The sequence below is a fragment of the Bufo gargarizans genome, chromosome 8 (assembly GCF_014858855.1).
Source record: "Bufo gargarizans isolate SCDJY-AF-19 chromosome 8, ASM1485885v1, whole genome shotgun sequence".
NCBI lineage: Eukaryota > Metazoa > Chordata > Amphibia > Anura > Bufonidae > Bufo > Bufo gargarizans.
In genome coordinates this window covers 113,392,963-113,410,989 of record NC_058087.1, presented here as the reverse complement: position 1 = coordinate 113,410,989, position 18,027 = coordinate 113,392,963, and the positions used below count along the sequence as shown (strand labels likewise).

The 18,027-nt window shown below is 44.1% G+C and overlaps 1 protein-coding gene across 1 annotated transcript in view; it reads right to left on the bottom strand.

Moving 5' to 3' along the window:
* Nucleotides 1-18,027, bottom strand: part of LOC122944578 (GPI inositol-deacylase-like) — a 682,600-nt gene that overhangs the window by 254,781 nt on the left and 409,792 nt on the right. The window lies entirely within an intron of this gene.

Below are 18,027 nucleotides of genomic sequence, written 5' to 3'. Positions count from 1 at the left end.
GGTGCCAACTGCTTTTGAAAGTGTGCAGACCGACAAGGAAGGTAGGGGTGAAGACTGGGTGGAAGATGATGCGGAGGACAATGAGGTCCTCAACCCCACATGGAATCAAGGTCATGCGAGTGACCTATGTAGTTCGGAGGAAGAGGCGGTGGTCGCACAAAGCCACCAGCACAGCAGAAGAGGGAGCAAAAGCGGAGCGGCCGTCCTCTAGACAGTACGCCTGCTACTGCCCACCACAGCAAGGGACCGAGCACACCAAAGCCAGCTCCACGGAGTTCCATGGTGTGGCAGTTCTTCAGACAATGTGCTGACTACAACACACGGGTGGTTTGCACGCTCTGCAATCAGAGCCTGAAGCGAGGCATAAATGTTCTCAACCTGAGCACAACCTGCATGACCAGGCATTTAAAGGGAGTCTGTCACCAGCATTTCACTTTTTTAACCCTTCCCACAGTTCCCTAGCATGTTTACAGTTAATCAAAACGTTACCTCTGGCATCTTTCCTGCTGTTATAAATCCATCAAAAACGATCTTTTTAAGATATGCAAATGAGGGCTCGCAAGTACCCAGGGGCGGCGTTACGCTCTTAGGTGCCCTGCTTGCCCAGGCTTTTCATTGCATCCCCCCGCCCGCCTATCCTTTCCCTCTGACCGCCTTTCTCATAGCTTGTTATTCCGCCGCTGGGCAAGCAGGGCACTTAAGAGAGTAACGTCACCTCTGGGTACTTGCGAGCCCTCATTTGCATATCTTATAAAGATCGTTTTGATGGATTTATAACAGCAGGAAAGATGCCAGAGGTAACATTTTGATTAATTGTAAGCATGCTAGGGAGCAGTGGGAAAGGTTACAAAAGTGAAATGCTGGTGACAGACTCCCTTTAAGTGCAAAGCACAAGCTGCAGTGGAGTAGACCCCTCAAAAACCAAGAAAGGTTTCTGGCTCCTCCTGCTTCCTCTTCTTCTGCAGTCTCAGCCTCTTCATCTACCTCTGGAGTGACAGTGCCACCTGCCACCCCGCAAACAGAGGATCTGCCAGCAACACCTGGGTCACCAAGAATCTCTACAATGTCCCACAGAAGCGTTCAGTTCTCCATCTCCCAAACGCTGGAGTGGAAGAGGAAGTACCCCCCTACCCACCCCGCGATCCCTAGCCCTGAATGCCAGCATTTCTAAATTACTGACATTTAAAATGCTGTCATTCCGTCTGGTGGAGACGGATAGTTTTAAAGGCCTTATGGCGGTGGCCGTCCCACAGTACGTCGTGCCCAGCCATCCCTTCCCTGCACAACCAAGTAGGGGACAAAATGAGGTGTGCACTGTGCAACGCCATCTGTGGCAAGGTGCCCCTCACTACGTATATGTGGACCAGTAAGGATGGTCAGGGACGTTATATCTCCATAACAGCACAAAACCAAAATCCTGTGTTAGCTACCTCGTCCTCCTCCACCGCCGCTTCCACCTACACCGCTACATCCATCGCCTCCTCAAACTCCTACTCCATATGGAACTCCACCTCATAAATCAAATATTATTTTTCCAATTTTTACGTATTTTATTTCATATTATGTCACTACTTTGTCAGTTACATTTTCTGGTGAAATTCACCAATTTTTGGGTGTATAGTACCACTGCTATACCTAGTAGACAGGTTAAAAAAATATAAAAAAATTGTCATTTACATTTTCAGGTTAATACATTTTTGCAATTTTTCTGTTACATTCTTGGGTTGACATTATACATTTTTAGAAGGGAATAAACCCCTGCTTTGCATAGGTGACAGGGAATAACATTTCTGAAATGCTTCTTTAATTGATGCGAGCCACCTCCTTTGATTCAATGCTTAAACTTTAACAAGTTGTACCACATTTGCACTTCAATAATGTGCCGCACATTTCCGCTATACTCTTATGGCCAACATTTGCTCCTCAATAGCTTTTCCCACATTTTCGCTTGACTCTTTAGGCCCACATTTGGGCTTCTGTAATTTGTACAACATTTGCACCTCAATAGCTTTTCCCACATTTCCGCTTGACTATTTTGGCCCACATTTGGGCTTCTGTAATTTGTACAACATTTGTGCCTCAATAGCTTTTCCCACATGTCCGCTTGACTATTTTGGCCCATATTTGGGCTTCTGTAATTTATACAACATTTGCGCCTCAATAGCTTTTCCCACATTTCTGCTTGATCACAATTTTTTAAAATAAATTTATCTCACTTAAATTTGGTCTCTTTTTCTCACGCTCCCTCTCCGGCCTGGAACCCTGATTCCCCACCACCTGTGATCACCATGATAGACGCATAAAACATCGAAAGTTGATAGAGCAGATATCAAATTGGATCGTGAACATCACGGGGACGTGCAACATGGTGGGGTAGTAAGTATGCACACACCTACATGAACTGACTGACAGGGGCCAGCCCCTGCAACTTCTGGGTCTCCAAATTGGGCATTTGGCCTGAGCTTACCCTTTACCCCTTGGACGTGCTGGCCTGCACTGCAGCCAGTGTATTGTCTGAACGTGTGTTTAGCACGACTGGAGGGTTATATTTCCCAATGTTTTGGGGTGTACCCTAATTTAAAAAGCAGTGTAGGCTACCTCCTCCTCCTCCACCGCCACTTCCACCACCTCCTCAACCTCCTACTCCATATGGACCTGGTCCTCCTAGATCAAGATTATTATTTTTTATTTTTATGTATTTTATGTTATTTTAAGTCATTTCCCTATCCACATTTGTTTGCTGAGCACTTGCCATGCTCTTAACCACATTTTGACAACATTTGCAGCCCTCTAGCCCTTTCCATGACATTTTTACAGCCATTTTAGTGCTCAAAAGTTAGGGTCCCCTATCACTTCAATGGGGTTCGGGTTCGTGGTTAAGTTCGGGTACCGAACTTGAACTTTTTTCTGAAGTTTGGCCGAATCCGTCAAACCCGAACATCCAGGTGTCCGCTCAACTCTAGTTAGGAAAGCTCCATGTGGCTGCCTTGCAAATCTGCTCAATCGAAGCTGAAGATTTCTCAGCCCAGGAGGTGGACATAGCCCTAGTGGAGTGTGCTGACAATCCTTCAGGAATTTGAATATTTTTGGAAGAATATGCGACTAGTAATCTTTTTACCTTTGCTATTTCTTTGAAAGTGAACAAATAATTGAGAATCTAATCTCCAAGGCTATCTAATAAGGCATCTTCTGACATGTAAATTGTGAAAAGCTCTTTCCTTCTAATTGGATGGATTTTGACAAAAGGAAGGCAAAATAATCTCTTGAGACTGATGAAAAATTCATAAAATATATGTAGTTGATACGGTTGAAAAAAATACATAAGTCCATCAAGTTCAACCAAGGGATAGGCAGGGACGCGAATCCAAGAATGAAGTGAGAACCAGCCAGGGCCTGGTTTTATTACTACCCTATCCTCTAAAATAGATATATAAGGAGGAACAGCATACAGGTCCTTCTAAAAAAAATGAGCATATTGTGATAAAATTTATTATTTTCTGTAATGTACTGATAAACATTAGACTTTCATATATTTTAGATTCATTACACACCAACTGAAGTAGTTCAAGCCTTTTATTGTTTTAATATTGATGATTTTGGCATACAGCTCATGAAAACCCCAAATTCCTATCTCAAAAAATTAGCATATCATGAAAAGGTTCTCTAAACAAGCTATTAACCTAATAATCTGAATACACTAATTAACTCTAAACACCTGCAAAAGATTCCTGAGGCTTTTAAAAACTCCCAGCCTGGTTCATTACTCAAAACCGCAATCATGGGTAAGACTGCCGACCTGACTGCTGTCCAGAAGGCCATCATTGACACCCTCAAGCAAGAGGGTAAGACACAGAACGAAATTTCTGAACGAATAGGCTGTTCCCAGAGTGCTGTATCAAGGCACCTCAGTGGCAAGTCTGTGGGAAGGAAAAAGTGTGGCAGAAAACGCTGCACAACGAGAAGAGGTGACCGGACCCTGAGGAAGATTGTGGAGAAGGACCGATTCCAGACCTTGGGGGACCTGCGGAAGCAGTGGACTGAGTTACTGTGTACAGGTGTGTGCAGGAAATGGGCTACAGATGCCGCATTCCCCAGGTCAAGCCACTTTTGAACCAGAAACAGCGGCAGAAGCGCCTGACCTGGGCTACAGAGAAGCAGCACTGGACTGTTGCTCAGTGGTCCAAAGTACTTTTTTCGGATGAAAGCAAATTTTGCATGTCATTCGGAAATCAAGGTGCCAGAGTCTGGAGGAAGACTGGGATGAGGGAAATGCCAAAATGCCTGAAGTCCAGTGTCAAGTACCCACAGTCAGTGATGGTCTGGGGTGCCATGTCAGCTGCTGGTGTGGGTCCACTGTGTTTTATCAAGGGCAGGGTCAATGCAGCTAGCTATCAGGAGATTTTGGAGCACTTCATGCTTCCATCTGCTGAAAAGCTTTATGGAGATGAAGATTTCATTTTTCAGCACGACCTGGCACCTGCTCACAGTGCTAAAACCACTGGTAAATGGTTTACTGACCATGGTATTACTCTGCTCAATTGGCCTGCCAACTCTCCTGACCTGAACCCCATAGAGAATCTGTGGGATATTGGGAAGAGAAAGTTGAGAGACGCAAGACCCAACACTCTGGATAAGCTTAAGGCCGCTATCGAAGCATCCTGGGCCTCCATAACACCTCAGCAGTGCCACAGGCTGATTGCCTCCATGCCACGCCGCATTGAAGCAGTCATTTCTGCAAAAGGATTCCCGACCAAGTATTGAGTGCATAACTGAACATAATTATTTGAAGGTTGACTTTTTGTGTATTAAAAACACTTTTCTTTTATTGGTCGGATGAAATATGCTATTTTTTTTAGATAGGAAATTTGGGTTTTCATGAGCTGTATGCCAAAATCATCAATATTAAAACAATAAAAGGCTTGAACTACTTCAGTTGGTGTGTAATGAATCTAAAATATATGAAAGTCTAATGTTTATCAGTACATTACAGAAAATAATGAACTTTATTACAATATGCAAATTTTTTGAGAAGGACCTGTATAATGCAGCAATTTCACCCACTCTCCTTGCCGACATAATAGCCACTAAGAACACTGTTTTGCATAACAGAAGCCTGATAGGAATAGAATCCAGAGGCTCAAACGGGGCTTGAGAAAGGTTGGATAAAATCAAATTTAGATCCCAAGGTGGAGTTCTAATCTTCAAAAAGGGATGCTTTCTGACAGCGGCAGTAATACATCTCTTAATCCAAGCATGATCGGCTAATCTATAATCAAAAAGGGCACTAAGGGATGAAACTTGCACTTTCAAAGTACTAGGTTTAAGATTTTTATTTAAACCTCTTTGGAGAAAATCTATGACTACTGGAATTTCTGGTGGGCTAGAAATATCTACCGGTTTACCAATAAAATCCAGGAATGTTTTCCAAACACTCACATAAATCTTATTCTTCTAAAGGGTAGAAACTACCTTCTCTGAAAGGCCTCTAGATATCAAAAACTGCTTCTCAATAGCCATGCCGTAAGATGTAATTTCTCCACCTCTGGATGGAAAAAAGGACCCTGAAACAACAAATCCTTTCTGTCTGGCAGAACCCATAGGTCTGCCTGTGACAAGATCCTGAGCCAGGTGAACAATATCCTCTCTGGCCAAAATGGGGCAATCAAGATGACTGGTCTCCTGCAGAATCATCTGAATCACCCTGGGGAGGAGACAAAGTGGAGGAAAAGCATGACATAGCTCCTCTCACCAATCTTGGGATAGAGCATTTACTCCTGAAGGGTGATCTTTGGAATTCAGGGAGAAAAACCTTCTGCATTTCCTGTTTTTTTGATTCGCTAAGAGGTCTATTTTGGGCACTCCCCACAACATTACTATCTGATTGAAAACCTCCTGGTTTAAACACTATTCTGCTTGACTGATTGACTCAGGAAGTCCGCACATACATTCTTTGTCCCTTTTGGATGTACAGCTAAAAGGGACAGACAACTGTTTTCTACAAATTCCAGAATCTCCGGAGAAATTGTCATCAGAGACTCTGACCTGGTTGCTAGCTGTTTGCTTAAATATATTACAACAGTGTGATTGTCTGACAGAATCCCTATGTGCCTCCCCTCTATCTGAGGGACCTAAGACTGAAGCACTTGCAACGCCCCCGTTAGTTCCCTGGCATTTTGAGAACTTAGGGAGAAAATTAGAGGTCAACATCCTTGAACATATCCCAGGATCGAGTGAGCCCCCCAACCTTGGGGACTCGCATCTGTCGTTGTAGTAAGTGAGTTTTCTTTTTACTATTCCACTCCCCAATCTATCACTGACTGTGGTATTCAAATTTTCCTGTCTAGTGAAGTGGGGGAACTGTCCCAACAAGCCAGTACATGGTTCGGAAGAACCCTGAAATGGAACTGTGACCACTTTTACTGCCGGAATGCAAGAAGTCATTTTCCCTAATATAGACATTGCCTGCCTCACTGTTACCCTTTTTAACTGAGAAAACTCTCTCACTTTGAATAAGATTAGATCCCTTTTGCCCTCTGGGAGAAAACAGGTCTGAGTTACAGAATTCAGACAAACCCCCAGAAAAATACACTGGTAACTCGGGAATAGGTTTGACTTCTCCCAATTTACTTCCTACACCAGGGAAAACAGTATCTTTAGGACCTCCTGAATCTGGGTGTTTAGCGCGTTTTAAATGCTCCACTAAGAGGAGATCGTCCAAGTATGGCACAATTATTATGTATTATCTTCTGACATGTGCCATTATTCTGCCATCAGTTTTGTAAAGACCCTAGGGCCTTGAGACACACCGAATGAAAGGGCTTGATATTGGAAATTATGAATTGAGTCTGCTATTTGAATTGTTAATGAAATGTTTTTAGGAGGATTGGTGGACTGGTAGTATGTGTCCTTCATATCTATTGATGCCATTACACAGTTGTGAAACAGGTACTGGATTGTTTAATTTATGGAATCCTCTCAGAACTTCTGATAGGACAGGTATTTAAGTCCTTTAGATTTAGGATTGTGCGAAAGGTTCTGTTTGGCTTTGAATAGTAACCTTCCTCCCACTCTTTTTCCGGCACCAGAACCGAAATCTTCTTGAAAATAAGGTTTTCTACTTTTTTTTTTATAAAGCTGCAGACTTTTTTGTGTCCGACTTAAAATCCGTGATTTTCAATCTTCTTGGTGGGGGTCCTTGAAGTCTAATCTTTATCCTTCTTTTATTATACTTTTGACCCAGTAACTTGCGGAGATTTCTTCCCAGACCTGAAAGAAAAGAGTAGGGCAACCCCCACCTGGGGTCTCGCGTCATTGCTGTGCAGTTTTTCCAGCTTTTGACTTGGTCTTAAAAAGAAATCCTTTAGCTTTGCTATTTCTTTTCCACTCTCTATTTTTATTGTAATTCCTAAACTCCTCTTTCTTTTCTCTTTGACAAAAATACCTATTCTGTCTGTGAAATGTTGTTACTGGAAAACCTTTCTTTTTATCATATGCCTTTTCCAGTATGTCGTCCAAAGATGTTCCAAAAATAAATTGCCCCTCACACGGTAAAGCACAAAGCTTGGATTTTAAAGCCACATCACACTACCAGCTCTTTACCCACAGCGCTCTTATAGCTCAGTCTTAGAGCATCAGCAGAAGCATCAAATATAAAGTCCACCACTTTATACATTGCTGGCATAGCCATCAATAATTGATCTCTTGCGGTCTTATTAATTATGTGTGACTGAAGTTAACCTAAGTAGATTTTTAATTACCTCACAACTGATGTGGTAGCAATGATAACTTTGAAAGCTGAAGTAGAAGCTTCCCAATTTTTTTTAAGGGACATATACGCCCATTTATCCATCAAATATTTAACCGCTTCCCGACCATGTAACGCACGGACGTGTCCGGGAGGCGATTGATTTATTCCTCCTGGACGCATCCGTGCGTCATCTCGCGAGACGCGAGATTTCGGACTGAGCCGGCCGTGCATGCGCATCGCGGGCCGGCAAAATTACAAGCACCATTTTGTCACCAGCCTGCCAGCCAATGATCGTGGCTGGAAGGCTGGCAATTTTTAAAATGTTGAATCAGAAGCCATATAACACATCATATTAGTAAATATGATGTGTTATATTGCTTCCCTGCTCCTCTGCTGGTCCTGTAGGTCGGTTGGTTCCAGCAGAGGAGCAGGCTTCACAGTGAGTACACCAAAACACTACACTTTAGCCCCAGATCACCCCCTGCACTCCAATTAACCCTTTGATCACCCCTTGATCGCCCCTGTCAATCACTAGTGAAAGGAAAAAAGTGATCAGTGTAAACTGTCACTTTTTTTTTCACTGGTATTGACCGTTAGGCTTTAGGATAGTTTAGGCCCCTTGGTTAGGTAGTTTAGCGATCGGTTAGCGCCCAGCCCACCGCACCGCAGTCACTGATTCACTGATTAGCGTATCGCTAATCAGCATTTGTACTTTTATAGTATCTGTAAGTGATTAAAACTGATCACAGTCAGATCTATAATAGTATTAGTGTCACCTTAGTTCGCCATCCACCCAAAACGCAGTGTTTGCCCGATCAGGCCTGATCGGTCGCCCACACGTGCATTTTTTTTTTTTTATCACTGCACATTCACTTCACAAGCGCTGCGGCGATAAAGTTTTGATATTTTTTATCAACCGCAGCGGCCTCCGGCACTTCGCTAGCCTCCCATTTGTAAGACAGGCTTGCTTTTTTTCTTGGGTAGTCTCAGGGAATACCCCTAAATTTAGTTGCCCAAATGTCAAACAGGGGGTATTCTTATGAAGAGGCCTACAGGCTTCTGACCCAGTCGGATGAGGAATGGGAACCCTCATCTGATGAATCTAGCGGGTGAGAATATGAACCTGTAGAAAGCAGTGGCAGTCTGACTCAAAGTTCGGGCTCCTCGGGCTGAGGTCCCTGATAGCACCAGGCGTACCCGGCCCCGTGTCGCTAGACCACAGGTTGCGCAGGATCCGCTTCAAGGGCAGCAGAGTGGGGCTGGCGCTGTCGGATTACGTGGTGAGGCATACACCAGCAACGCAGCCCATCCTGGACCTAGTACCAGCACTGCCGTACAACATGGTGAAGTGGCGAGCACCAGAAGGGCAGTTGAAGCTGGTATGGTGGCACGTGCAGTAGTTACCCCGTCGGAGCCACCGCACAGACAGGCCCGTAGAGCCCCTAGAATCCCTGAGGTGCTGGCAAACCCTGATTGGCAGTCCCCAACTTCAGCCGCACCTGTAGTTTCCCCTTTCACCGTTGAGACAGCTCAGATCGGTTCGGCCCTGGGATTTTTTGAGCTGTTCTTGACTGCGGAGCTCTTAGACTTAGTTGTGGCAGAAACAAATCGGTATTCCACACAATTAATAACCGCCAACCCGGGAAGCTTTTATGCCCAGCCTTTCCGGTGGAAACCAGTCCAAGTTTGCGAAATTAAAATTTTTCTGGGCCTGCTCCTCAACATGGGTCTAACTAAAAAGCATGAATTGCGGTCATATTGGTCCACGAACCCAATTCATCACATGCCCATGTTCTCTGCTGCTATGTCCAGGACACGATTTGAGACCATCCTGCACTTTAGCGACAACACCACCTCCCGTCCCAGAGGCCACCCAGCTTTTAACGGGCCCCCCAAAATTCGGCCCCTCATAGACCACTTCAACCAGAAATTTGCAGATTTGTATACCCCAGAGCAAAACATCTGCGTAGACGAGTCCCTAATACATTTTACCGGGCGCCTTGGCTTCAAACAATACATCCCAAGCAAGCGCGCCCGGTATAGGGTCAAATTGTATAAGCTCTGTGAAAGGGCCACAGGCTATACCCACAAATTTCGTGTCTACGAGGGAAAAGATCAGACCCTGGAGCCGGTCGGTTGCCCTGACTACCTGGGGAGCAGTGGGAAGATAGTCTGGGACTTGGTGTCACCCTTATTCGGCAAGGGGTACCATCTTTATGTGGACAATTTCTACACAAGTGTGGCCCTCTTCAGGCATTTGTTTCTAGAACAGATTGGCTGCTGTGGCACCGCGCAAACTAGTCGCGCGGGCTTCCCCCAACGGCTCGTTACCGCCCGTCTTGCAAGGGGGGAGAGGGCTGCCTTGTGTAACCAAGTACTGCTCGCGGTGAAATGGAGAGACAAGCGTGACGTTTACATGCTCACGCAGACACGACAATCCAAATTGAGCGAGCAACCCGTGTAATTGAAAAGCCCCTCTCAGTCCACGACTATAAACTTCACATGGGAGGGGTGGACTTCAATGACCAGATGTTGTCTCCGTATTTAGTGTCCCGACGCACCAGACGCTGGTATAAGAAGGTGTCTGTATATTTTATTTAATTGGCTCTGTATAATAGTTTTGTTCTCTACAGTAAGGCTGGGAGAACAGGATCCTTCCTCAAATTTCAGGAAGAGATCATCGAGAACCTCCTGTACCCAGGAGGTTCCGTGGCCCCATCCACCAGTGTAGTTAGCCGTCTACACGAGCGACATTTCCCCAATGTCGTTGCCGGTACCTCAACCCAACTGTCACCCCGAAAAAGATGTTGTGTCTGTAGCAGGAGTGGAATAAGGCGTGACACCCGCTATTTCTGTCCTGACTGCCCTGACCACCCTGCCCTATGCTTAGGGGAGTGTTTCCAGAAGTACAACACAGGTACACCTAGCATAGGGATCACATCTCACCAGGACAGGGACACAGGGCTATTAGGGCCCATTCACACAGAGCTGCTGCAAACCTCTCCTTTCACCTGGGACAAAGTGCATAACGCACTTCGCCACATCTTTGGGCGATTTGCGCTTTGCACATTGTCCCATGGGGAAGGAGAGGTTTGTCCTATAAAGGTAAAAAAATAAATAAAATCACCAGTAAGCAAAAAGGTTAATGTTCAGTTCAAATAGTTAAAGTTTATATGTTCTGTTCAAAAGTTAATAAAATTATTGCGTTGCGGCCTGGTTTTTTCTTTTTTGTTTTGTTTTTGGTCAGGTGGATCAACCGATCGACTAGCTGCAGCACTGATGTGCATTCTGACAGAAGCATTGTGCTGCTGTCAGATTACACACAAGTCGGTGTATGAGGCGCTGCAAGACGAGATTTCTCCTCTGCAGTAAAAGATACGTTTGCTGAGGCATATGAGCTGAGGAGGAGGCGGTGTTCCTATGCTTTGGGAAACACTTTGTATATAAAAAAATAATCCCGGCAATGATTTATTCATCCACATCGATTGATGTGAATGGAGAAATCTGGTTTGCCAGGGCATGGGTATATGTAAAATGACACCCCAAAACACATTTCCCAACTTCTCCTGAGAACGGCGATACCAGATGTGTGACACTTTATTGCAGCCTAGGTGGGCAAAGGGGCACACATTCCAAAGAGCACCTTTCGGATTTCACCTGTCATTTTTTACAGATTTTGATTGCAAACTACTTCTCACGCATATGGGCCCCTAAAATGCCAGGGCAGTATAACTACCCCACAAGTGACCCCATTTTGGAAAGAAGACACCCCAAGGTATTCCGTGAGGGGCATGGCGAGTTCCTAGAATTTTTTTTTGTCACAAGTTAGTGGAAAATAATGATTCTTTTTTTTTTTTTTTCCTTACAAAGTCTCATATTCCACTAACTTGTGACAAAAAATAAAAATTCTAGGAACTCGCCATGCCCCTCACGGAATACCTTGGGGTGTCTTCTTTCCAAAATGGGGTCACTTGTGGGGTAGTTATACTGCCCTGGCATTTTAGAGGCCCATATGCGTGAGAAGAAGTCTGGGATCCAAATGTCTAAAAATGCCCTCCTAAAAGGAATTTGGGCACCTTATCGCATCTAGGCTGCAAAAAAGTGTCACACATGTGGTATCGCCATACTCAGGAGAAGTTGGGGAATGTGTTTTGGGGTGTCATTTTACATATACCCATGCTGGGTGAGAAATATCTTGGTCAAATGCCAACTTTGTATAAAAAAAAAAGGGAAATGTTGTCTTTTGCCAAGATATTTCTCTCACCCAGCATGGGTATATGTAAAATGACACCCCAAAACACATTCCCCAACTTCTCCTGAGTACTGCGATACCAGATGTGTGACACTTTATTGCAGCCTAGGTGGGCAAAGGGGCACACATTCCAAAGAGCACCTTTCGTATTTCACCGTTCATTTTTTTACAGATTTTGATTGCAAACTACTTCTCACGCATATGGGCCCCTAAAATGCCAGGGCAGTATAACTACCCCACAAGTGAACCCATTTTGGAAAGAAGACATCCCAGGGTATTCCGTGAGGGCCATGGCGAGTTCCTAGAATTTTTTATTTTTTGTCATAAAAATCATCATTTTCCGCTAACTTGTGACAAAAATAAAAAATTCTAGGAACTCGCCATGCCCCTCACGGAATACCTTGGGGTGTCTTCTTTCCAAAATGGGGTCACTTGTGGGGTAGTTATACTGCCCTGGCATTCTAGGGGCCCTAATGTGTGCAAAGTAGTTTGAAATCAAAATGTGTAAAAAATGACCTGTAAAATCCTAAAGGTGCTCTTTGGAATGTGTGCCCCTTTGCCCAGCTAGGCTGCAATAAAGTGTCACACATCTGGTATCGCCGTACTCAGGAGAAGTTGGGGAATTTGTTTTGGGGTGTCATTTTACATATACCCATGCTGGGTGAGAGAAATATCTTGGCAAAAGACAACTTTTCCCATTTTTTTATACAAAGTTGGCATTTGACCAAGATATTATCTCACCCAGCATGGGTATATGTGAAATGACACCCCAAAACACATTCCCCAACTTCTCCTGAGTACGGCGATACCACATGTGTGACACTTGTTTGCAGCCTAGATGCGCAAAGCGGCCCAAATTCCTTTTAGGAGGGCATTTTTAGACATTTGGATCCTAGACTTCTTCTCACGCTTTCAGGCCCCTAAAATGCCAGGGCATTATAAATACTCCACATGTGACCCTATTTTGGAAAGAAGACACCCCAAGGTATTCAATGAGGGGCATGGCGAGTTCATCAAATTTATTTTTTTTGCCACAAGTTAGCGGAAATTTTTATTTTATTTTTGTTTGTATTTTCTCACAAAGTCTCCCTTTCCGCTAACTTGGGACAAAAATTTAAATCTTTCATGGACTCAATATGCCCCTCATTGAATAGCTTGGGGTGTTTTCTTTCCGAAATGGGGTCACATGTGGGGTATTTAAACTGCACTGGCATTTTAGGGGCCCTAAAGCGTGAGAAGAAGTCTGGAATATAAATGTCTAAAAAAATTTACGCATTTGGATTCCGTGAGGGGTATGGCGAGTTCATGTGAGATTTTATTTTTTGACACAAGTTAGTGGAATATGAGAGTTTTTAAGAAAAAAAAAAACAAAAAAAAAAAAACAATTTCCGCTAACTTGGGCAAAAACCTTACAGGGGGGTGATCAATGACAGGGGGGTGATCACCTATATAGACTCCCTGATCACCCCCCTGTTATTGATCACCTCCCTGTCATTGATCACCGCCCTGTAAGGCTCCATTCAGATGTCCGTATGATTTTTACGGATCCACGGATACATGGATCGGATTCGCAAAACACATACGGCCGTCTGAATGGAGCCTTATAGGGGGGTGATCAATGACAGGGGGTGATCAGGGAGTCTATATGGGTGATCACCCCCCTGTCATTGATCACCCCCCTGTAAGGCTCCATTCAGACGTCCGTATGTGTTTTGCAGATCCGATCCTTGTATCCGTCGATCCGTAAAAATCAAAGTGACGTCTGAATGGAGCCTTACAGGGGGGTGATCAATGACAGGGGGGTGATCAGGGAGTCTATATGTGGTGATCATGGGTGATCAGGGGTTCATAAGGGGTTAATACGTGACAGGGGGGGTGTAGTGTAGTGTAGTGGTGTTTTGTGGTACTTTACTGAGCTACCTGTGTCCTCTGGTGGTCGATCCAAGCAAAAGGGACCACCAGAGGACCAGGTAGCAGGTATATTAGACGCTGTTATCAAAACAGCGTCTAATATACCTGTTAGGGGTTAAAAAAATCACATCTCCAGCCTGCCAGCGAACGATCGCCGCTGGCAGGCTGGAGATCCTGTCTCTTACCTTCACGGCTCTCGCGAGATGACGCGTATATGCGTCACTCTGCGCAGAGCTGCCGCCTTCGGACCGCAGATCTGCATTAGGCGATCCGGAGGCGGTTAAAAGGCATCAGTCAGCGTATTTGTACCTATGAAACTGGCTGACCTGTTACATGTGTGTTTGGCAACTGAATGCATCTATGTTGGTCCCATGTTCTTATGTGCCTGTATGGCTGTGAAAAAATATATTTTAAAATATGGAAATGAGCCTCTAGGAGCAACTGGGGCATTGCCGTTACACCTAGTGGTTCCGCTCTCTCTCTGCAACTGGTGTGCCCTCCCCACTTTGATTGACAGAGCCAGTAACAGAAAACAGAACACTTGTTCCTGTAAACCAAAGTGAAGATGGTGCGGCAAGAACCTTTACGAGTAATAGCCATGCCCCTGCATATAGTAAAACATTGTTGTTGTTTTTTTAGCACTGCAGGCATATATGGCAGCAGGTCAGCCAGTTTTATAGGTACAAATCTGCTGACAGATTCCCTTCAAAGCAAGAAAGAGATATTGAGCAACTACACAACAAATGAACTACCAAATGAGAAGGCTTAGAGCTATCTAGTTCATGGCCTTGCAATGGGAAAGAAGAATTGGAGAACTGAATTTGATTTGGTAGGATGTAAGGTTCTTGATATAAAAGGGGCTATTAACCTATTTAAAGGGGTTGTCTTATCTCACCTGTACTAAGGAGAGATGAGACACAGTCCTGAACACCTCCCGGCTGGAAAACAGCTCTGGCACTCTGCTTTTTCGGTATCATTGTCATGCATGAGAGCTACGGAAATAACGTAGCACAGCAACCTATGCTGTCTCTCGAACTCAGAAACAGCATAGCTTGTTGTGCTACATGCACGGAAATGAGCGTTCTAATGTTTCCTGGCAAGGAAGTGGTTAGGCCTGTGTCTCATCCCGCCCTAGTAACAACAAGATGAGACAACCCCTTTTATGGGGTACACTGGTTTACTAATGAATTAATTTATTTTTTATCTGCACAGACACTGCATATTTTTGCCCATACAGGGAGTGCAGAATTATTAGGCAAGTTGTATTTTTGAGGATTAATTTTATTATTGAACAACAACCATATTCTCAATGAACCCAAAAAACTCATTAATATCAAAGCTGAATATTTTTGGAAGTAGTTTTTAGTTTTAGCTATTTTAGGGGGATATATGTGTGTGCAGGTGACTATTACTGTACATAATTATTAGGCAACTTAACAAAAAACAAATATGTACCCATTTCAATTATTTATTTTTACCAGTGAAACCAATATAACATCTCAACATTCACAAATATACATTTCTGACATTCAAAAACAAAACAAAAACAAATCAGTGACCAATATAGCCACCTTTCTTTGCAAGGACACTCAAAAGCCTGCCATCCATGGATTCTGTCAGTGTTTTGATCTGTTCACCATCAACATTGCGTGCAGCAGCAACCACAGCCTCCCAGACACTGTTCAGAGAGGTGGACTGTTTTCCCTCCTTGTAAATCTCACATTTGATGATGGACCACAGGTTCTCAATGGGGTTGAGATCAGGTGAACAACGAGGCCATGTCATTAGATTTTCTTCTTTTATACCCTTTCTTGCCAGCCACGTTGTGGAGTACTTGGACGCGTGTGATGGAGCATTGTCCTGCATGAAAATCATGTTTTTCTTACCATGCAGACTTCTTCCTGTACCACTGCTTGAAGAAGGTGTCTTCCAGAAACTGGCAGTAGGACTGGGAGTTGAGCTTGACTCCATCCTCAACCCAAAAAGGCCCCACAAGCTCATCTTTGATGATACCAGCCCAAACCAGTACTCCACCTCCACCTTGCTGGCGTCTGAGTCGGACTGGAGCTCTCTGCCCTTTACTAATCCAGCCATCTGGCCCATCAAGACTCACTCTCATTTCATCAGTCCATAAAACCTTAGAAAAATCAGTCTTGAGATATTTCTTGGCCCAGTCTTGACGTTTCAGCTTGTGTGTCTTGTTCAGTGGTGGTCGTCTTTCAGCCTTTCTTACCTTGGCCATGTCTCTGAGTATTGCACACCTTGTTCTTTTGGGCACTCCAGTGATGTTGCAGCTCTGAAATATGGCCAAACTGGTGGCAAGTGGCATCTTGGCAGCTGCACGCTTGACTTTTCTCAGTTCATGGGCAGTTATTTTGCGCCTTGGTTTTTCCACACGCTTCTTGCGACCCTGTTGACTATTTTGAATGAAACGCTTGATTGTTCGATGATCACGCTTCAGAAGCTTTGCAATTTTAAGAGTGCTGCATACCTCTGCAAGATATCTCACTATTTTTGACTTTTCTGAGCCTGTCAAGTCCTTCTTTTGACCCATTTTGCCAAAGGAAAGGAAGTTGCCTAATAATTATGCACACCTGATATAGGGTGTTGATGTCATTAGACCACACCCCTTCTCATTACAGAGATGCACATCACCTAATATGCTTAATTGGTAGTAGGCTTTCGAGCCTATACAGCTTGGAGTAAGACAACATGCATAAAGAGGATGATGTGGTCAAAATACTCATTTGCCTAATAATTCTGCACGTAGTGTATATCTGTCAGCACTTTCCTTTCCCTTTTTATCTGCAGCAAGCATGCCCCTTATGCCTCCCCTCTCCAAGTTAGGGCTTATGCACACAGGGCCGTCCTTAGGGCTACGCGACCTGTGCAATCGCACAGGGCAAATCACTCCTGGCTGTGAAGGTGGTGCCACAGCACATATGCTTTCTGCAGACAGCAGGCTGTCAGGTGAGAGATAAAACTGCTGCCTCAACATGACAGCCTGTTTTCTGTGTTGCTGTGCACTACATAAATTTCTCCTTCTATAGCTCCCCTCTCCCGCACTGGATGCCTCTACATGCAGAAGACGAGGCACAGCTCCACATCTACAGCAAGCAGAAGCTGCAGGACCTTTCATGATGTCAGTGTCATGTGATCAAGGTTCTCCAGCCAAGCAGAGCACAGGTGTGGGGACTCAAACTCCTGTTTGAGTCCCCCGCACCTGGACAAGCCTTTAAATCTGAGGATGTGCGAAGGCTATCAGAATAGCACTTCCTTTACTTCCACTTCCTTCCTCAGAAACAATGTCAGGTATGGCATGGAAGGAGGAGGGAAACATGTTTTTACTGCCAGAGTTGCCCATCACACCCAGGCCTTTGCAATTTCACATGTTTTGAAACATACCATATCTTTTCCAATTGTTAATTTTATTTAAAAGCTATCTACACCTTCAGAGGCATGTTACTCGTTTTGGCCTAAAAATATATATTTTTTCAATTAGTCTTTACTAAAAAAAATATTGAGCCATTCTGTCACAAAGGGTTAACAGTTTGTCTAGCTGTGTGAATTGTACTTTTTTACTTTCACTTTGTGCCAGGTCATCTAATAACCCTTATCTCTAATTTACTAATGGGTCATAAAAACTTATTTAAGCCACATTGTTATCACTAAGATAAGAATTGAGCTATAATGAGTGTTTATAAGGTCAGAGATCAAAGAGAAGGGGCCCGTCAGATTAGCTGGCTAATGGAGCAGAGAGAAAATTCATATCTCTCTATCACATCATCTCAGTTATGTACAGAAAAGGGTCTTACCAGTAATCGGATTTCCATTAGCCTCCCCAATGGCACTGACAGGAGGGTATCCCCACCCCTGGACAGAAAACAATACTGGAGCTCCAGATTAAAAAGGCCTCCCCTCCTTAACTAAGCCAAATAATAACCAAGGACATGGAAAATGATGCAGGAAAATATTACTATTATTAATTCAACATAATACAATCCACCAAGGTAATTATACTCTTACCAAAAACAACAAATAAGGGTGGGAAAAACTCCCAATGCCATTGGGGAGGCTAATGGAAATCCAATTACCGGTAAGAGTAATTTACCCTTTT